The sequence below is a fragment of the Schistocerca piceifrons genome, chromosome 5, assembly GCF_021461385.2.
Source record: "Schistocerca piceifrons isolate TAMUIC-IGC-003096 chromosome 5, iqSchPice1.1, whole genome shotgun sequence".
In the NCBI taxonomy this organism is placed as follows: Eukaryota; Metazoa; Arthropoda; class Insecta; order Orthoptera; family Acrididae; genus Schistocerca; species Schistocerca piceifrons.
The window spans coordinates 474,246,228-474,268,988 of NC_060142.1; the positions used below are offsets into that span (position 1 = coordinate 474,246,228).

The 22,761-nt window shown below is 43.0% G+C and overlaps 1 protein-coding gene and 1 non-coding gene across 3 annotated transcripts in view; one reads left to right on the forward strand and one right to left on the reverse strand.

Annotated features, from left to right (window-relative positions):
- The first annotated feature begins 2,138 nt into the window (after nucleotides 1–2,138).
- The window catches only part of LOC124798127 (putative ferric-chelate reductase 1 homolog), a 377,440-nt gene continuing 356,817 nt past the window's right edge, over nucleotides 2,139–22,761 (forward strand). For both annotated transcript variants that reach the window (XR_007016922.1, XM_047261386.1), the window contains exon 1: nucleotides 2,139–2,335. The gene's annotated coding sequence lies outside the window, so the exon portion shown is untranslated. The remainder of the gene's footprint in view (nucleotides 2,336–22,761) is intronic.
- Nucleotides 14,070–14,144, reverse strand: Trnat-ugu. The gene has a single exon. It is a non-coding gene; the product is annotated as a tRNA-Thr (tRNA).

Genomic DNA, 22,761 nt, shown 5'->3' on the forward strand with positions numbered 1-22,761 from the left:
TACACTACGAGAAGTGACACTTAAATGAGGAAATTTAGAAAACTGTAAGGCTGAATAAATCCAGATCCTATGCATTTTCGCCACCAAAAATTTTTCTAGCGCCTCTGTCGAACACAGATCTCTTCACTAGATCAGCAGTGTCAGTCGCAGTCACAGTGGCAATAATTGTAGACAGTTCTTTGTTTGTCATGTGTGCAGGCAGAACATTAAAATGTTGTTCCTGATGAACCGCTCGGTATGGTGTTACGTTTTACCTGACATGCTGGATTGACCTAGGTGATGTGGAGGTAATTGTCCTCATGCTGCTGCAGAGAAAATTATTCTCGCAGCAAGACTGGCCTATGGTGATGTGGAGGTGAGATGTCCTCAGGCTGCAAAATTATTCTCGCAACAGGACAGGCCAACGTGTTGTTGGCTTGTGGCGTGGATTGTGGCCCAGTTCAATGATGAGCCGATGGCGGTATTGAACAGACTTTTCGTACAAGGAACATGCACTCTCCCGGATTCCGTCCCGTAAAAGCGGAATTCCAGTGTCTCCGTGCAGCAGACATTCTTGAGTACAGCCTCGGGAGCGCAGAGCAGTTTGAAACTTCCCTTTTGTATGAAAACAACGACAGTGCTGATAAACTTCCACGTTATTTGAAACTGATACAGCTGAACAAAACTGAACGTACTCAGACAGTTCTCTCTTTACATATTCTGGTCATCACTAAACTGACGCACAATAGTTTTAGCGCAACGCAATCTGACTTTCAATAATCCCTGCAAAAGAATGGCCCTGACTAACAATGACCTATACCTTTCATGAATCACTTACCTCACAAAAATCTTCGTTACTCGACTACTGCAATACAGCGAGTGCCAATACTGCCAGCTAAATAAAAGATTCTAACTACTGAAGGCACTAACTACTGATAGGCATAGTTAGCAAATGAAAGATTTTGATAGAGAACAAACAATGTATTTACCTTAATAGTGTTCAAAAGTCATTATATATAAGACATCCAGTCTTAAAAATTTCCTATATCTGACGGACACACGTCCAGATCGTCCGCCCATAGTGGCCTCTCAAAACTCGGGCATCTCTCTCCCCATATCCACCACTGCTGGCGGCTCACCTCCAACTGCCCAACGCTACGCGCTGTTCACATCCAACTGTCCAACACTACACAAGTGAATATTCCAACAATGAGTCCAACCAGCCACAGACTGCACACAGCGCAGTCAGCGATTTTGAAACAGAGCACTACGTGGCGTTACCAACATAAAAACCTAAACAGCCTACTTACAAGTTTTAGAGGTCGGTTCTGCACCCTCTACTTCTTGAGACAGTGGTCTTCCCCCACACCACAGACACGTACACCAACACTGTCGGTAATAATAAAGGCGCCCCAAAAATTCGCGCTCGTCCATTCCTGATCACTTCCTCAGCTCAAATCCAGATTGAAAGAAGAAGAGCGTAAAATGACCTTGAAGGGCGAAGGGGGGCCGGAGCATGACTGCTTCTTAGTGTTTTGCCAAAATACGGTAGTCCTAAGTAACGACAGTATTTAATTTAACAAAACGCCGCTCCAACTAAATTTTTAGAACTTCATTCAGTTCACACGACCGGGTTCGGTCCTTAAATTAGGCCATTATCACGTGTATCGGGAAGGTATGCTGTAGAAAGCACTGTCCAATGACGACATTTGACTTCTTCTGTGCAACATAATTTTCGGATACACTTGATAATGGCCTAATATAAAGGCAGACGCCAGCCTTGCTTCATAGAAATTTTCAGAATAAATGAAAAACATAATCTTTTTAAGGTCCTCTATAACGAATCAGACCTCTCCTTTGACAAAATCCTGATTACGTGCCTGCAAGGACCAGTATTAAACGAGGAATTTGTGAGAATACTACAGTCGACCACGTAGTAACTGTACACAAATGAAGTGCAAGCAATACCGTAATTACACGCCTGCAACTGAAAAATTAAAAATAACGAACCTAGTGGCTGCTGTGCAGTCGCGACCACATTCCTAGTGCGAAGTATCATGTCAGACGCCACTAGCACTGACACCTAGCGACGGCGAGCGTAACTACCTCGTGGAGGGTAGTGAACGGCGGAGCTTCGGCGAGCCAATGAGGAAAGGCGTCCATCCCAGGGACGCAAAGAGCGCGTGGCTGTCTGCTCAGTACAACCGCTGTCGTTGTTCGGAGCAACAGGTAACAGGTGTTCCATCAGAAGAGAGATTGTTTACCCAGTCCACGCAGTCTTGCTTACTACAGTGGAAGCTGTCACGGTTGAAACTAAGTTCATCACATCCGACGTCGAAGGAGCCAACTGTCTAAGGTCAGTCACTTTTCCCTGACATCGAATTACTTTTTCTTACTTCACGGTGTCAATGTAGCCTTTCGGACGCGCCTACCTTTGCAGCAAGTGAGACGTTGCTGGGTCAATCGGCTTCTTTGTTTACAGCGTTGATGAAAGGGTGCATATGTCGCAAATAAGAGGACCTTTACAGTGTGTGAATTGGAAATAACTATAAAGTGAAGGTCTCTCGCCACCTCGAGAATAATTCACAAGTGATGTCGATATCGAAATTGTTCGCAGTGGACGAGGAAATAAGTGTCATTCGCGAAAGTAGTTTGACGGCTAATTTGTCACTTTCTGACCAGAGTCGTCTTTATATTTGGCGCGGAAACGTGCAGTGTTATCTCTTGCGATAATACGTGCCCTACTGCACTCTGTGGAGTGTTGTTTGAATATTGTCAACTCTGGTTAGCCGAGTCTCCAATTCATTGAAGAGGAAACGTATCCCAGGCTCTGGCTTATCGCAGACAGCCTTGTAATACCTTTTTAAGAGACCTTCATAAGTTGCTTACTCAGTGACAGGAAGAACAGACAGGAGTGACAACTTGTACCATCGTGTGCGTCCTCATTTCGTTCTTACAAATTACGAAAGGTAGATTTGCAATGCTGGTTGTTTCGATATACACTTGTATTCTGTTTACTGAAAAAACTAGCACCCGCTTACGGCTAATTCTCCCCCGCAATTTTCGTAAATAGTTTACAATAATAATATTTTTGTTTGATCCAAATTGAGACTGAATTATCTTTGTCCACATTGTGACGAAGACAATTCTATACATGTAAAGACAAAAAGCCTGTAATATATGCCAGTAAGCCCATACTAAATTTTTTTGATAAGTGATGTTCGCTTGCATTCTTATCTGCAAACTGTCAGATTCTAATTACAAGCCAACCCATTACAAACTGTCGAAGTAGATAATTCACGCATTTCAACGGTCCAGGACGAGAACATAGATCAGTGTGCAACTGTGTGTATGAAAATAAGTTAGTGCTTATGAGAAATTAACCATTTACTATACACATATTACAGATAGTGATATGTACTGGCCATCTGTGTAAACGATGTGGTTTGCCTAGTATATGTATAGTGGTTATAAGCGTTATGTTTGTGCGCCGCTCTTTTCAAATGTCACGTCTACCCACCTTCCATTATGTCGTCGTTTGTTCATCTCTTATCTCTTGTAATCCAGCTAATCCGTGGTCCACCTATCGTACATAAGCCCATCTTTTTTCATTTGCCATGATTACGTCTTGAACACCGGTTTGTTCCCTTATCTATTTTTTCTTATGTTGATACTGTACATGTAGCTCTCCATTGCTGGTGGATCAATCCTGTTTTTCAATGGTTTTCACTTTACAAGTTCATGTCCTACAGCCATAAATGGAGATAATACGCATTGATTGTAGAGTTCTATTTCTGACTCATCGGGTGCTTCGTTTTGAGAATCCTATGGAGTTTACTGAAAGTACTCCAAACTAAATTTTAGTGACATTTCACTGATCCCGGCTGTACTTGTCATAGACGGCCTTTCATACAAAAAACTGTTTTAACTTCGTTTTTAGTATGTACAATTTTATTTTCGGTATGTTCATTGTATAATGTTCGTTCTAAAATAGACTTTCAGGTCTCGTTTGGCACTTGTTCCGTTGGAGTTAACCATCCCAGAAGCTTAGATATGTTCCATTAAGACCCATTCCTTAGTTTTGTCACAGTCTGCAGTCTGACAGTTGGGAACAGTATAGGGATGTGGAATTTTCCTTACCTTAACCTTCCTTCAGTTCTGAATTTCTCTGTATTCTGAAGTCTAATGGTGGTTCTGTAGTTTTTCATCTGTTGGTCTCGGTTTTACATGTGTTTTTCTCGTTTCTTGTGAAGTAAACAATTACGGCATAATTCCACCTTGGTGGCATTGGCTTCCTATGCAAAGATCCTGCAAGTAGGTTTGCAAGTTCCTTTTGTTTCACTTTTCTTCCACCCTTAATCGTTTTCGTTGAAATACAATCACCTCTCGGAACCTTCCGTCATACCTGATACGAAGAAAGTGCTGAACCAGTTAGCCTGCGAGGGCGTTGGGATATTATTGCGTCCTTCACAAAATTGCGGCCTTCGCAAAACAAGTTTTAAAAGGTAAACGTGCGTTTCTGACCCATCAACGTTCGTTTTACATTCACCTATACTCAAGATAGTTTTAAAAGAGAAGTTGCGGAATGGGATTAAATCGTGACCACACCTATGCGTCCTGTTTATTAATTTCGGCTATATCGATTGACCAAGCAAAGCATTGTTACGTACAAAGTAATTTCAGTTACGAAGTGAGCATTTTTGAATTTAGTGCAGTTTGCAGGAATATTAATATTAAATTACAGGCTCTGGGTTCTGTCATCAGCTTTGCCTTACTGGTAAAATTCAGGAACGAGTGATAACTTGTCAAAATAACACCTAGTATCTGACGGGTGGGTGGGGAAGCGATTCACCTTAATTTCGTGGTGAATGACGAAATACTTCAGAGATTTTGCAAAATATGGCTCTGGATACCGTGGAACTAGCCATTACATGCTCTGGCCTTTTTTAAACTGATGCTGAACTTTTACGTTTTGCAGGGGAGTATTCGAGGTCGGTTGGTGAATATTTTATCTTTCATATAAAAAGTAAAAAAAGTGTTTTTGTGATTCGCGCGCTTCTGCGCTATGCAGTCTTTTTCATTCGATTTTGAGGAAACTATTCGGTAAAAAACGGAGTTTTCCACGTCACAGCTTGATTTGTTTTCCTCGCAAGGGGTCTAAAAATGCATCTCCACTCCGGGCCCTTGACAGGTCGAATAACCATTCAGATACTGGTAGAGCTTGACATATGCTCATTTGTTGATTAATCAGTTGCAAAAGAGTGTAATGTACTTCAGTCACCTGATAATCTCCACATAGCAATACGTTCTCTTTAAATACTGCCATAAAGCTCTAATTCTATGAAAACAAACATTTGGGATTATTCATTTATAATGAACAGTCATACACCTTCAACAGCATAGCGTTAAAGATCATCGTGATAAGCATGGTTATGGAGCTAACATTATGATGAAAGACAGTAAAAAGTTGACTTGACACAGTTGTTTGGGAAAATTTCTAGCAAGGAGAAAGCAAACATACTGTCAGTAGACATGTGTGTCCCATATTAGAGTGAAAACTTTTTTGATGGAAAAGTCTGGAAGAAATGCAAACGTAATTGAAGATGATTACTAAGACTCAGAGAAAGTAATACGAAGCAGTGCTAAAATGGGGTGCTCTGAATCCCGCTAAAAAAGACCTGAAAAGTTGAAGTGCAGTTTACAACAAATATAAGTCCCGTGAAGAAAAGAGTGACAACAATTATATAAGTGGGACTCATCGGCCATTTGACATCAACCGACCAATAAGAACCACTTCGGACTTGTCAGTCCGTAACAGTGTTAAACTGCCTGCTTTCTAGAGTCGTTTGCCTTCCTTCTCCTAGGCTTTCCTTATCTTGGAATCCAGCCTTGGCCCACTTAGTCTATTCGGCGTGCTCCGTCCACCTTCCATACCATTTTCACTATTCGTGTCTGACCTTCTGTCCCCTGACACATTTGTTTCCCTGTCTTTCCCAGCATGTCTTTCCTTTGCTCGCTGAACAACCTCCCTGGTAAATGTTTTTCTGGAACGCAAGTGTGGAGCAGAGAACAGGATATCCCAGTGTAGCTGCTGTTGTGGAAAACACTTGGACTGGTATGTCCCAGACGTGTAAACCCCAGACAAATTTTGTATTGCTTTATCACCGGTGACTAGATTTATAACTGAAAAGGTGGGATACGATCATTTCATAGGAAAATTTTTAATTAAAATGGAAATAAGATGGTTGATTTCTATCGACGCCTGCAATTGTCGCGCCTTCCTGCAGTAGTACAGATTACGGCTTACTTGCAAAAACTGCCCATCTATTTGACCGTTCAATATCGGAGCTCGCAACTTGCAGCAGGTTGCGGCTAGCGGCTTGAGTTTCCTAGGCTAAGGTTGTAATTTGCTACTTCACTTTTCCTCAGAACCGGACGTTACTCATTTTGAAATTACATCAAAGGGCACATACACATACGAAAATATGAAGTTTTACTGAGCTGATTGTCTTGTTTTTATTTTTTTAGGCATGATAACGTTCGCAGTTCGCAGTTTTCCGTTTAGACGGATGAAATGATGAATTGCTGAAAATCCGGTAGTCCTCGAAATACTAAATGAAGTAAAGGATCTTAACTTTCAAACGTTTACCTTCCGCACGATTGCACATGTGAGAATGGCACAAGTTGAACAAATAAGACTTTCTGCGGCATCAAAAAACGTCTCGTCTTCCATTTACAACCACTTCTCGCCAAGTCTCTATGCAATGAACACGTTTTACAAAGCAAAAAGTTTATATCTTTGGCAGAGCCAATAGCTGTTACATATTTAGCAAAATTAATGGAATGTTTAAACTTAAGCATTATTTTGAACACATAGGATATACATATTTAGGAGCAGAAATAATTTTTTCTGCAGTTTTTATGCGCTCAGTTTTTTTAAGTGCCTTTAAACGAAGATACTAAGATAATGATAATACGTGCTGGTATTATAGGAGTCCTAATGTATAATTGGGTTGATTACAGTACAATATGGAAGAGCCACAGAGGAATAAGTGCTGAAGTTGAATTCAAAACCCTTATACTGACCTGAGACATGTGGGGGAATGGGGAGACTGCGTTCACAATACGGTAACGGCCACGAATCCACAATTCTACATCACTATTGACAAAGCAAACTTTGCAGACAAGAGAAACTCCAGCATTGGTCGTATAAATTTGAAACTTTTTCATTTCTGCAAATCTTTCAATCACTTATCTTCAGTGCAGTACTATGACCAGTGGACTCCTACAGTCAGGTACAAAATGTAACTTCCAACATCGATGTTTATCGTGAAGAACATGCCAACTAGCAGGCAAGATTCAAACTGCTAGTTGGCGTGTTATTCGCGGTAGACACCTATGTTGGTAGCTACATTTTGTGCGTGACTGTAGAAGTCGACTGGTCATAGTACTGCACTGAAGATCATTCTGAAATCGACTTGCAGTAATAAGAGGTCCCAAATTATACGAACAACGCTGTGGTTTACGCTGTTTGCAATACTTACTGTGTGGTTGAGGTACATTAACTTCTTAATCGAATCAAATCTCAAGATAACAAGCTGTCCATTGGGGAAAGAATACGTAAGACAGAAAATAACAATGGAAGTTCTTTCCAACAGTTAGGGAAACTTACTAGGGATATAGGCAGAGTGAACTAATCGAACGGAAATAGTCCATCAACAAAGGAGGTGGCTTACAAAAGACTCGTTCGACCTATACTTGCGTATTGCTCGTCAGTGTGGGATCCGTACCAGTTCGGGTTGACAGAGGAGATAGAGAAGATCCAAAGAAGAGCGGCGCGTTTCGTCACAGGGTTATTTGGTAAGTGTGATAGCGTTACGGAGATGTTTAGCAAACTCAAGTGGCAGACTCTGCAAGAGAGGCGCTCTGCATCGCGGTGTAGCTTGCTGTCCAGGTTTCGAGAGGGTGCGTTTCTGGATGAGGTATCGAATATATTGCTTCCCCCTACTCATACCTCCCGAGGAGATCACGAATGTAAAATTGGAGAGATTAGAGCGCGCACGGAGGCTTTCCCTCAGTCGTTCTTCCCGCGAACCATACGCGAGTGGAACAGGAAAGGGAGGTAATGACAGTGGCACGTAAAGTGCCCTCCGCCACACACCGTTGGGTGGCTCACGGAGTGTAGATGTAGATGTAGTTACTGAGCCACGAGTGGTAGAGATGACGGCGCGGGCACATGAACGCGCTTCTTTCCACAATTATCGGTGAGCTGGCAGTCGGCTGCTTGCTGTACTGAACGCGAGCACGTGTAACAGCGACCGCCGAAGTTGCACCTATCTTCTACAGATACGGCCGAATACCTATTTTGAGTTTGCCGTACACATGACTTAAAGATAATGAAGTCCATCACACGTTGTAACTACGAGGACAGTAGGCTTTTACATCAGTGTTCACGTTGTACCGAAAGCGACTAACCACGACAAGATACTGCTTTGAAGTGATCTGGGAGCTTGTGCTACCTTAGTTTTATTTTATCGACGTTGACTCTGGGGTGCCTCCATAGTGAAAAAATAGTTCCTTGCAGACGACTTCACAGGGTAGCAGCTCGAACCCTCCTGTGATGTTTCACACAATCGTTGGGGAGGCTCCCTGGCTTTTAGGTAGTTCATTCAATAAAAGGGTCAGTCCAGCACTCCCGCAAAAGGAAGATTCTATCTGGCAGAAATGTAGTAATCAAGCAAGTTTTACTGCAATGGCCCCTGTACTTTAAACGAACGTACCATATGGAGACTACTTTACAAAAATTTACTTCTAAGGATCTAAAAATTATAGGGACTTTCTAAGCCCAACAAATACTGCTCATCGCGTCTTTCATGTGACGCCCAGCGTCGATTTGCTTACTGTTAAAAAAAATGATTTTATAGCGGAATTTTATATGCCCATTCCACAGAGCAGTCCCAAATTAGTCAGGTAAGATATTCGTTTTAGCGATGTGTTGGCAGGGAATGTAAAACACGAAGAATAACCAGTACTCCATCAGTGACAGCACCTCCCTGGCCCATGCTGTTTGCTACCTCGGTGCAGCATTGCTGTTCAGTCAGTGCTGGAGGTACTGATTATTCTTTGTGCTTTACTATCTCTGCCAACACATCGCCAAAACGAATGTTGTTGTTGTCTTCAGTCCGGAGATTGGTTTGATGCTGCTCTCCATGCTACTCTATCCTGTGCAAGCTTCATCTCCCAGTACCTACTGCAGCCTACATCCTTCTGAATCTCCTTAGTGTATTCATCTCTTGGTCTCCCTCTACGATTTTTACCCTCCACGCTGCCCTCCAATACTAAATTGGTGATCCCTTGATGCCTCAGAATAGGCCTCACCAACAGATCCCTTCTTCTAGTCAAGTTGTGCCACAAATCTCTCTTCTCTCCAATTCTATTCAATACCTCCTCATTAATTATGTGATCTACCCATCTAATCTTCAGCATTCTTCTGTAGCACCACATTTCGAAAGCTTCTGTTTTCTTCTTGTCTACACTATTTATCGTCCACGTTTCACTTCCATGCATGGCTACACTCCATACAAATACTTTCAGAAACGGCTCCCTGACACATAACCCTATACCCGATGTTAAATTCCTCTTCTTCAGAAACGCTTTTCTTGCCATTGCCAGTCTACATTTTACATCCTCTCTACTTCCACCATCGGATATTTGGCTCCCCCAAATAGAAAACTCATTTACTACTTTAAGCGCCTCATTTCCTAATCTAATTCCCGCAACATCACTCGATTTAATTCGACTACATTACATTATCCTCGTTTTGATTTTGTTGTTCAACTTATACCCTCCTTTCAAGGCACTATCCATCCCATTCAACTGCTCTTCCAAGTCCTTTGCTGTCTCTGACAGAATTACAATGTCATCGGCGAACCTCAAAGTTTTTATTTCTTCTCCATGGATTTTAATTCCAACTCCGATTTTTTCTTTTGTTACCTTTACTGCTTGCTCAATATACAGATTGAATAACATCAGGGATAAGCTACAACCCTGTCTCACTCCCTTCCCAACCACTGCTTCCCTTTCATGCCCCTCGACTCTCATAACTGCCATCTGGTTTCTGTACAGATTGTAAATAGCCTTTTGCTCCCTGTGTTTTACCCCTGCCACCTTCAGAATTTGAAAGAGATTATTCCTGTCAACATTGTCAAAACAGGATAAATCTCAGAGCTTTCGACCACTACCTCCATGGTCGTCGTCAGGGCTAAAACTGACTGTCGTGAACTAGCGAGGTTCCCACTTTTATATGCAAAGGACGGCTACTGATTGGCTGGAATACGTCAGCGATATGGCGCGTAGCGAAGTGGTGCCCTCTACTTCCATAGATGTAGTTGCTATCCCGCGTTGCTTGCAGCGCCATCCCTTGAATCAGGAGGTAAAGTGCGAGAAGTTTTTCTCTGCGATTTTTCTTTATCCAGTGCACTCTTCCAAGTGTTGCTAAGTGCATAGCCATTGTCTATTAAAGTTATTATCGCTAAGTCTAATTTCGACTGCTTCCCGGATCACAGAGTCCCAGTAATTCGATGTGTGGGCTATTACTCTGGTTTCTTCAAATAAAATCTTACGCTTGTTAAGCAGGCTATGTTCAGCCACCGCTGATTTTTCCAAATACCTGTATTTCAGGTGGCTTGGTGCTCGATGCAGCGGTCGGCAACGGTTCTTACAGACTGGCCCACGTAATTCTTGCCGCATTCGCAAGGAATAGTATAAATTCCCGGCACTCTTAAGCCGAGACTATCTTTGACTGGACCAGATTTTATTTGAAGAAACCAGAGTAATAGCCCACACATCGAATTACTGGGACTCTGTGATCCGGGAAGCAGTCGAAATTAGACTTAGCGATAATAACTTTAATAGAGACAATGGCTATGCACTTAGCAACACTTGGAAGAGTGCACTGGATAAAGAAAAATCGCAGAGAAAAACTTCTCGCACTTTACCTCCTGATTCAAGGGAAGGCGCTGCAAGCAACGCGGGATAGCAACTACATCTATGGAAGTAGAGGGCACCACTTCGCTACGCGCCATATCGCTGACGTATTCCAGCCAATCAGTAGCCGTCCTTTGCATATAAAAGTGGGAACCTCGCTAGTTCACGACAGTCAGTTTTAGCCCTGACGACGACCATGGAGGTAGTGGTCGAAAGCTCGGAGATTTATCCTGATTTGACGCGGCATGTACACAGAGATTTTTACTCAAGAAATACGTCGCGAAAGACTTCGTAGCCAACATTGTCAAAAGCTCTCTCTAAGTCTACAAATGCTAGAAACGATGGTTTGCCTTTCCTTAATCTATTTCCTAAGATAAGTCGTAGGGTCAGTATTGCCTCGTGTTCCAACATTTCTACGGAATCCAAACTGATCTTCCCCGAGGTCGGCTTCGTCTGTAAAGAATTCGTGTTAGTATTTTGCAGCAGTGGTTTATTAAACTGATAGTTCGGTAATTTTCACATCTGTCAACACCTGCTTTCTTTGAGGTTGGAATTATTATATTCTTCTTGACGTCTGAGGGTATTTCGCCTGTTCATACATCTTGGTCACCAGATGGTAGTGTTTTGTTAGGCTTGGCTCTGCCAAGACTGTCAGTAGTTCTAATGGAATGTTGTCTACTCCCGAGCCCTTGTTTAGACTTAGGTCTTTCAGTGCTGTCAAACTCTTCACGCAGTATCATATCACCCATTTCATCTTCTTCTATCTCCTCTTCCATTTCCATAATATTGTCCTCAAGAACATCGCCCTTGAATAGACCCTCTAATACTCCTTCCACCTTTCTGTTTTCCCTTCTTTGCTTAGAACGAATATCGTACCAGAATAATCTGGGACTGCTCTGTGGAATGGGTATGTAAAATACCGCTATAAAAATCATTTTTTGTAACGAAAAACAGATGCTTGGCATCACATGAGATGCGATGTACAGTATTCGCTAGGACGGACTCCAGCTACACGCTGCAAAAACGAAATTGAAAATATTTGCTGAGACACCAGAGAAAATGTCTGACGACCCATAGGAAAGACAACCTGTATACGTTCAGGTGTTACGTATAATTTCCTCGGGATCACAACTTGCTATGACCAATCAACAATACGGGCAACAAACTCCTCTAAAACTCCACACAAAATTAACACATCATTTGGCAGCTAATTCCATAAATTATCTGGGAGTAGGCATTAGGAGTGATTTAAAATGGAATGATCATATAAAGTTGATCGTCGGTAAAGCAGATGCCAGACTGAGATTCATTGGAAAAATCCTAAGGAAATGCAATCCGAAAACAAAGGAGGTAGGGTACAGTACACTTATTTGCCCACTGCTTGAATATTGCTCACCAGTGTGGGATCCGTACCAGATGGGGTTGATAGAAGAGATACAGAAGATCCAACGGAGAGCAGCGCGCTTCTTTACAGGATCATTTAGTAATCGCGGAGGCGTTACGGCGATGACAAACTCCAGTGGAAGACTCTGCAGGAGAGACGCTCAGTAGCTCGGTACGGGCTTTTGTTGAAGTTTCGAGAACATACCTTCACCGAGGAGATCCCTCCTACGTATATCTCACGAAGAGACCATGAGGATAAAATCAGAGATTAGAGCCCATACAGAGGCATACCGTCAATCTTTCTTCCCACGAACAATAAGAGAGTAGAATAGAAGGGAGAACAGATAGAGGTACTCAGTGCCCTCCGCCACACACCGTCGGGTGGCTTGCGGGATATGGATGTAGATGTAGAAGGTGGCAATTGTGTGTGGTGTTGTAGAGAAGATTGTTGATCGACAATGACAAGTTGTGATGCCGAAGAAGTTATACCCAACACCATTAGAAGTATCTACACCAGTTGCAACTGGGGCTCATAGTACAGAAATCTGTAATGCCCTTAAAAAATTAAAAACGGTTCTTGCAAGCACAGACTAGTTATGATCTCGACTCATAGCAAGATTGCGTTCCCACCTTCCGTCACAATGGAAAGTTTAAATATACGTATTCATTCCTTTTGGATACAATCACTGAATGATTTTAATCACTACTGATATGTTATACGTCGGCCACCTGTGGGGGCTTGAAATGTAAATGCCGGTAGTCTTAGTCGCGAAATACCTTTCCGGTCTTAGCTAATGAAAACGATGGGATGGAAACGGATTTGTCGCTGCATCAGAACCGCTTTCCCTCAGAGTACGCTTCTAACCTGGGGTGGCACGCTTTTAAGGGATTTGCAAGTTGTTTTGTTGGCCAGCGGTGAAAGCAAGTCGTAGCGTGTGATAGCTGTGGCATCAGTTGAGCAGTCGCTCGCTAAGCTTTTTGGTCTGAGAAGTCAATCGTGCATCCTGGAACACAACGAGAATTCCTCGCGACTTGTAAAAGTCTACCTGCAGTTATACGGATCGTCCACTATTACTGCACGTTTAGCACGGGAAACTGGCCTGTATCGCCAAATAAGGCTGCTCGTGGTCAGCTTTCTGTGAGAGATTCATTCCCGGCCGACGTCGTAGTCTCTGCCGGTCAGTGATGCAGAGGTTAAGATATAGCGTTCCTTGTCTGGAGGACGTATGTTAGTCTCCGCCGCTGCACATCCAGCCTTAGGTTTTACATAGTTCACGTAAACTGCTTAAAGCAAAATGGTTTCTGTTAAGAGAACACGGCATATTGCTATCTCCATCCTTCACTTAAATTTTGCTTTACTGTTAACTTTTGGGTTCATGACCATTAGATGCATCCATAACTTATAAAACAGGTCAAAGTTTTGAGTGTTGTGTATTACTGACTTATAGAAGGAAAAATCTACAAAATAAGTAGCATAGATTCCATAAATCTTTAATAATACTTACTGTATGAAGGCCTCATAATACGCGTGACCCTTTCATCTTCTGATATGCTAGCTAGTTGGAATCACTTCACGAGGCAATGTCTTTCATCATTTCGGGTGTTCTATCTTCTGGTGACGAATCCTCTGACCGTATTCGCTTATTAGAATTGTATATTAATACCTTCAGCTGCTGACGGGCGTTGATTTTTATATATCAACAGGGACAGCTGAAAATGTGTGTCCCGACCGGGACTCGAACCCGGGATCTCCTGCTTACATGGCAGACGCTTTATCCATCTGAGCCACCGAGGGCACGGAGGATAGTGCGACTGCAAGGACTATCTCGCGCACGCCTCCCGCGAGACCCACATTCTCACCTTATGCCCTCACACCACATTCGTAGTGTCCCTATCCAGCACTCTCATTACTCGTTGAAGACATTCTTACCAAGTCCCGTAAGAGCTAGGGTAATATGTGTGCATCCGCACAGGTGGTCATGGCCGGTATTGCCAGAACTATATACGTATATGGATATGGTGTCTGTTCTTTCGGACATGTCCGAAAGAACAGACATCATATCCACATACGCACTCGCTTATGGTCTATTCAAAGTCGTCCTTTCTTTCCTGGACGGAAATGTCTTTATACGAGAAACACACAGCTTGACGCAAGATTTAAAGTTCCGTGTGCATCACTGCTAACTCCTTCAGAACTAACCTTAAAAACTCGTGTGTGTTCCAGATAGGATGATAAAGCAGGAAACTTTTCTAATGAAAATGTTGACAGACATCATTTTGAGCATTTATTGCATTAATGTGATATTTACAGGTAATCACGCTGTAACAGCATGCGTTCTCAGAAGTGATAAGTTCACAAAGGTACATTTATGACATTGGAACATCGAAATAAAATGTTCAAACGTACCTAAGTTCTGTATTTTAATTTAAAAACCTACCTGTTACCAACTGTTCGCCTAAAATTGTGAGCCGTATGTTAGTGACTATTACAGCGCCATCTATCACAAAGCGAAAAAAGTGGTCCAACAAAAACATTCATATTTCTTTGCGTACTACAAGAATATGTAATAAAAATGGGGGTTCCTATTTTTTTAGAAAAAACCAGTTGATATCCGTTTGACCTATGGCAGCGCCATTTAGCGGGCCAACCATAGCGCCATTTGGTTTCCGCCTTCAAGCTAGACAAGTTTCGTTCTTTGTAGTTTTTCGTTTGACGCTTATTTCGTGAGACTTTTGGTCCGGTCAATATCAGTGGACCACCCTGTATACGTATATTCAAGAAATCCCGTGACAGCAATGGTGCTCAACTAAATATTTCAGACTTTCTGTAAACAAGAGCTAGAAATTTTTAAAATACGGATGCTTTGTGAAACGCTTGTTCGGAACAGGAGTACTGGAGGAGGAAAAAAACACAGATCAGGACTTGTTTGGATGTGAAAACTTGCCTACTGAAATGAATTATCCATAAAGTAAGTTCGTGAGCTTGAAATTTTGACCCACAAACTTGCCTAAGGACGCTTATTTCAACAAAATATACAATTTAAGTAAACCTGGAATTGAGTTCTTGTAAAATGCTACAACGTAATGAAACTGCGGGATTTCGCTGAAACGTATAGCAAAATCGTGTATGGTTGTGGAAACTTATGTTTCCGTGTAACGAAGAGATCTCGCAAAATAATAATGAGCCTTTCATCACTTGTACGATGGTATGCGGTAGGGAATTTGTGCTAGATGCTTATCCACAATATTAAGAATTCAGCTATTCGGATATCTGTATTGCCTTGTGAATGTATTCCTATGCTAATATTGAGCCCAAAGTTAAGTTTTGGATGAGAGAAGTTACCAAAACCCGAGTCTTCTCTGCCAGAGAACTGGCAGTCATTTAGACTGCGTTGCATCTAAATATACACACGGATAACCACTGATGCAGTGCTGTGGAAGGGGACTGTAGTCAGGCGGTGACGGTTCTTCCGCATTTCCGCCCATTGCTCTATCAGCTGGCTGTCTTTATGACAGTATCTTTACATACTTCTAATGGAAGTTTTCTAATAATAGCCCCACTGTTCTCTCTCTCTCTCTCTCTCTCTCTCTCTCTCTCTCTCTCTCTGGTTGGCAGCAACTCTCCATTCTTCCTGCATGTGCGCCTTCAGTTTCAGCTCGTAGTATGAACAACAATTCGTATCTATTATGTTTAATGTTCTCCAGTCTTGGTCTTCTGCTACACCCTTAATTACTTTCAATTGACCATCACGTCGGAACATATGGTTTATCAATTGTGTATGGTATTTTGCAGGTCTTGTCGTGGGTTAAGCCTCTTCCACTTTTGTCTGTCTGAATATTTGCCTCCTTTGATATTGTCCAGCATTTGATATAGTTTTTGCTCTTCCATTTTTCGCTCCACCATTTCATCTAGTCCTTTCTTCAATAAACAATCCCTCCTCAATGTCCAATCCAGTTCCGTTTTCTCTTTCTGACGACTTTCAGCATGTTTCTTCTCCAACTCTACTTAATACTTCCTCACTCCTTACTCGGTCTTCCCATTTCACTTTTTTCTTTCTTCTCCATATCCACACCTCTAGTGCCTCCAATCTTCTTTCATGTTCCTTTCTTAATGTCCAGGTCTCCGCACCATATAGTGCAACGCTCCAGATGTAACATTTGGCAAGTGTTTTCCTCAGATCTTTGTTTAGTGATCCACAAAGTAATTTGTTTGGTCTTGAGTCCTTTTGCCATTGCAATTCATTTCCTAATTTCTGTTGGGCCCTGCTTTTTATGTGTCATGAAGTATCTTTCCTTTCTTGCTTTAATGAAAACTTCCTCGTCAGCGATCATTTCTCTCTAGCTGACCTTCATTTTTCTGTAGCTCCATGTTTCGAATGCAGCATGTCTTTCACACCTATCGTCCAAGCTTCGCTGCCGTATGTCGCAATGCTTCACATATAGGTCTTCAACATTTACTTCCTCGCGTAAAATTGTATACTCTTTGTAGTAAATGTTTGTCGTATTAAAAGCGTTCTTGACCTGGGCAACTCTGCACACTGCCTCCTAATAGCTTCTTCCATCACTCGTGATTTTACTTCCGAGGTAATCAAACTCGTTCACTTCAACCGTTTCATTTTTCAACTTCGCCGCTCTCGCTTTTTGTTTGTACTGCAGACTAGAACTTTTTTGTTTATTGTCGTAAGGAATTCCTCCTCTTTATTATTTTATCCGTGATCTTAAGAATCTTTTGCAAGTCTCCTTTACTTTCTACAATTAGTGCTACATCATCGGCAAATCTCAGCATGTTTACATCTTCATGAATTGTTACTCCTGTGTTCACTACTTAATCGACCCTGTCGATTGCATTCCACATGTATGGATTAAGCCGGCCGGGGTGGCCGAGCGGTTCTAGGCGCTATAGTCTGGAACCGCGCGACTGCTACGGTCGCAGGTTCGAATCCTGCCTCGGGCATGGATGTGTGTGATGTCCTTAGGTTAGTTATGTTTAAGTAGTTGTAAGTTCTAGGGGACTGATGACGTCAGAAGTCCCATAGTGCTCAGAGCCATTTGAACCATTTTTTGTATGGATTAAATTATTACCATACCCCATTTTCAATGTTAACTGATTCTTCATTACCACAGCGAACTATTCCGATTGCAGGTGTTATATACGTCTCCTTTCTTTAAAGCTGATTCCTGATTGGCGAAGAATACTGAAAAATACATTCCAGTTGACAATGAAAATGCGAACCTGCACACACGCGCGCGCGCGCGCGCGCGCACACACACACACGGCTTCGAAACGGTCGAATATGGCCATCAGTGATGTGCAGTTGCCGTTCCAAGAAATTGCTGGACCGTATTGTGGTTGTCGTTCCAGTAGTTTCCGGACAGCGAAAGAAGACAGCAAAAGGCTACGGATGTACACTCGTTTGAAGTGTTTTGCGGAATGGAGTAGGGAAGGTAGTAGGGACAGAAGACAGTAAAAACCGCGAACGATGTCCGTATTTCCCGGACGCCACCTCGCACTCGCCAGAAATGCGTCTCTGCGTATAGAAGTAGGCGGCGTGTGCCGTGGGCAGGTCGTCGTTACGTCACCGGAACTTTGCCGTTCCGCCGGATACAGACACGGAGGCCCGAGGCCGGCAGGCATGGGCACAGGCACAGGCGGAGCTGGGACAACGGCTCGGAGATCGGCCCGCGCGCTGCCGGCCTTGGCTGATTCACAGCCGCGCCGGCCACCGGGAAATACCCGGCTCAACACAGCCGGCCCTTCAAGGTGGTGCCCACACACGCTGCTGAAAGCTTGGCGAGTACGCATGCGCAAGCATTTCGTGAAAGCGACCTTACGCGCATGTTACTGAGGGTATTTTAATCCCGTCTTCACAAAGACAAGAAACCGTTCTGGAATAACGCAAACAACGAAACCCGCTTGCTTGGTAGAGGTCGCTGACACAAACTTAAGCGGTAGTGCTCAACCTGAGGGTAAGATAGTTCGAATCCTGGTAGTGGAAAAAATTTTCACTGCCAAGGGGAGGAGAGGCGAGGTGTAAAGTTCCTGTCCACCAGACCTTGCGTCATTATCCTGCTTTGAATTTCAAACACCTCTGCAGTGCCACATAAAGTGATGCATGTGACAGTTACTGATCCGTCCCTCGGATTGGGACATAAAGCTCGGCGGCCCCCTTGGTGCTATTCGTGAGGATCAGGCTATTTGCTGCTGTGGGTTTAACCCCCCGCCCCCGTGTTCTATCACCCCTACACCTTCCTACGCCCCCCCCCCCCCCCCACACACACACACACACTCTGCATACATGAGGTATAACAAAAAGCTGTAATGGAAGATGTTACAAATAAACAAAAAATACAAATGACAAAAAGAGGGAAAAGTTTTAGATCAAAGGAAAAACTAGTGGCAAAGTTGGCAACACTGTACAGTACTCCAGAAGGATACAAATAAGCAGGTCATGCACTGTTATATTTCTACAGTGCAGTTCTGTAAAGCATTGTGGGATCAGACTAGAATAAAGTGTTAAATCAAGAAATGACCTAAAAACGCGTAAGGAGACGGTAATTCCCGATGTGAGAGGAAAACCAGGCATGAAATTCAGTAAGTAAACATAAAACTTTCTGGCAGATTAAAATTTTGTGCCGGACCGAGACTCGAACTCGGGACCTTTGCCCTTCGCGTGGAAGTGCTCTACCATCTGAGCTACCCAAGCACAACTCACGCCCCGTCCTCACAACTTTACTTCCGCCAGTACCTCGTCTCCTACCTTCCAAACTTTACAGAAGCTCTCCTACGAACCTTGCAGCACTTCTGTGGAAGTTTATCAGCGCGCACTCCGCTGGAGAGTGAAAATCTCATTCCAGTAAGTAAATATAGTTTGCAACGAACTGTTTTCCATCTCTAAGGCAATTAAATTACAAATAACTTCCATTACAGACCATTTATAATGAAATGAAACGTGCTTGGGGACAAAATCACGCATAGTTACAAAGATGAAATTAAAATATTCAAATGTAAAGCAACTGTGGACAATATGGCCACAAAAAGAATATTGGGTTCCTCTGTTGGAAATTGTTTTTTAACCATTCGTATGGCTTGAAGCTTGAACGGTTTTATATTATGCAAGTTTGTGCAAGCGTCTCTGCTTTTGTGTTTAAATTTGTGCGTATTTTTACATTCAAAGACTCGTTCTAAGAGGGTTTTCGTCGTACCAAGTTATCAAGCTATTTAAAATAGTTATCTGTTTGGGCGTTTTATTTGAGCTTGTCCTAGCCGATGAAAATGGAAGTCTCCTTTTTCTTGTGCGTTTGTCACGCATCGGCGCGGGCTCAGAATGGTTGTTAATGTATTTGGGATGTTTAGTTTAAGGGGGTGCCAACGGCATTGCCGCAGTGGTAATACCGGTTCCCGTCAGCTGACCGAAATTAAGCGACGTTGGGCTGAGCTAGCACTTGGATGGGTGACCATTCGGGCTGCCAAGCGCTGTTGGTAAGCGGGGTGCACTCAGCCCTTGCGTGGCAAACTGAGGAGCTACTTGATTGAGAAGTAGCGGCTCCAGTCTCGTAAACTGACATACGCCTTGGAAAGCAGTGTGCTGACCACATTACCTCTCCGTATCCGCATCCACTGACGTCTGTGGGTGAGGATAACACGGGGGCCGGTAGGTACCATTGGGCCTTCATGGTGTTGGCCAGATGCTCTTCCTGTTACCTCCTGTGGCGGAAAATGTGTACTCAAATTGTGTGCGTGTAGTGTTATTAATGTGAAAGCGAGCGAAAGCTGTCTAAATGATTGTCATGTAACTAAGACAGGACTTCGGTGCCAGCCCAATATTCACCTAGTGGGATGTGGGGAAACAACCTAAAAACCATATCCAGGCTGGCTGGCACACCAAGCTTCGTCGTTAATCCGTTTGGCGGATTCGATCCTGTAAGTGGCGGTATAGCACTCACGGCTAACCGTACGGGTTAGATGGAAATCGAACTAATTATACGAAAAGAGTAAGTGTGCTGCATCATATATTGTTTCAAAACCCTAAGTAATTAAACCGATTGCCGGCGGAGACGTCAATAACAAAAATAAATTTTTCAGAACACAATTCGTGAAAGGAAAAAGAGAAGGATAGTTAAAGGCAGTGTGTTCTTCATAGCCGCCAGATATCACAGTATTAGTCACTCGTTTGGTGTTCCCTCATCTTGCCTTTCAATGAAGGGAGTTTAGTGAGCAAATGTTCAAATACATCTCTACATTGTTTAGATTATATCCTGGTGGATATATCAATTCACTGAATACATTAATTTTGGAATGACTTATTTTGTTACTCGTAGGCCTGATTTAGGGGAAGAAATTGCTGAGTGTATGTCTGGAGCACATCATTGCTGGAAATGAACCATGGAGTAGCGGGAACCGGAAAGAAGAGAATCAGAGAGTTTGAGATGTGGTGTTAAAGAAGTCTGTAAATAAATGTTATGATAAATGTAGTCCTTTACAGAATCGTCTAGCAAAGAAGTATGTACGAAACTCTGAGCAGAAGGAAGACCAGGATGATGGACACGTAATACAAGAGGGATTAACTTCAGTGGCACAAGAAGGGAAAAGCTACAGAGGAAACTAGATCAGGATACATACAAGTAATAACTGAGGATGTGGGGTGTAAGTGCTAGTCTGGTGTGAAGAGGCTTGGTCGCGGCAAGCCAGCCTGAAGACTGGTGACTCAAAAAGTCACTTTCTATACACAGTACAGTTTCCTTACAGTTGCAAACGCTCGCGCCATTGATTACACAAACTGTAGGAGGATGATTAAAATGTCGGGCGAGGGAGACTTGTGCAGAATGCTAGCACATACATGCTTGTCAAACTTGCAGTAAATTGTGGGCACCGTAACATGTGTGGAACAATTCAACACGTCCCTTGATTAGATTTAATATTCTGTCGGTGACTGTACACTGGGGACTTAATTCCTCTCATTGTCGAATTTTGTGTGATTTCTTAAGTTCACCATTGCATTCCTCAGACCTTAAGAGTCGACTAATTCCAGGTTGTTTAAACATGCCAGGCGCGTTCAATAAGTAATACAACACATCTTTTCTGAAAGTTAGTTTTATTCGGGATATCAATATACCATATTACTCCCAACTCCTTTTGCTACAAAATGCTATTTATGGAGATACTCTTAGTTCAATGCGATGCCCGTACGCCACCTACTGGGAAGGCCTGTACTCTTATGGTACCACTCTACTGGTCGTCAGAGCCAACGTCTTGCCCCATCAATAAACTCCCCATCATCCACGTGCAGATTCCCATTGAGTGTGTCCTTCATTGGCCACATAGATGGAAGTCGGAAGGAGATCCGTGCTGTAACTTGAATAAGGAAGAACAGTCCAAAGTAGTTTCGTGAGCTACTATCGGGCGCGCATGCTTGTGAGGCCTTGCGTTTCGATGGAATGTGATTTGTGATCTGTCGATCTCCTCGAATGGGTGTCCACACGTTCCAACATTGCAAGAGTGACAGCTGTTTACGTTACCTTATTGCGATGACGACAGACGCCTCGCCCAACGACGCACCGTGCTTTTTGTTCACTTCCAGGTTCCCGTAGACATTCTAAAAGTGTCTATGAATATCTGTGATGCTCTAGGTGCGCTGTACTAATCACATAAAATAAAAGCGAAATTGATGGCGGAAACACAGATGAAATAGCGACTAGCACATCTTCGTTTCACTATAGATGCTTAGTGTCTACAAATAAGTTGTTTTGGTGACCGATGTAAAGAAAATATTGTGTCCGTTGTAATTTTGCAAGTCCATCTAGAAGAGCAATCTTATTCTGGAGTACAGTGTTCAGGTATTGAGGTGACAACAAAACACGAATTATCGACGTTGCAGCAGCGACTGATTAAACGAACACATGAAGGTAGTGTCTGTGAACCAGTTCTTGAGGTTCAGGAAGCGCCTCCAGTAAAATCTTGACCAACGAAGCAGCATGTTCTTCATACCATGCTTCAATCAGCGCATTTCTACGCGCAGGTCGCCGAAGTGGCGTCAAATCGAAAGACCTGCACCAGGCGAACCGTCTACCCGACGGGAGGCCCTAGCCACACGACATTTCAATTTATCAGCGCATTAAAGTGCCAGTAGAAGAGGGTTAAGAAGGACAAGTTCAAAAAATGGAAGAATAAATGGTTGTCTTCCAACTTTGATTACTGCAGGACGCGCGTCTCTTTTCTCGTTACTCAATCTACATATGTACACCCCATAGTGCGTGGCAAACTTGTCTGTTGCTCCGTAACCATTCTCACATTTGTCTCCATTCGCGACTGGTTTGCGTGAAGATACCTCACACACCTGTGCATAAGTCAGTTCTCAAATCTTACCGTTGTTACCATGCGAGATGTATTGAAGATATTTTCTAGAGTCCCTTTGG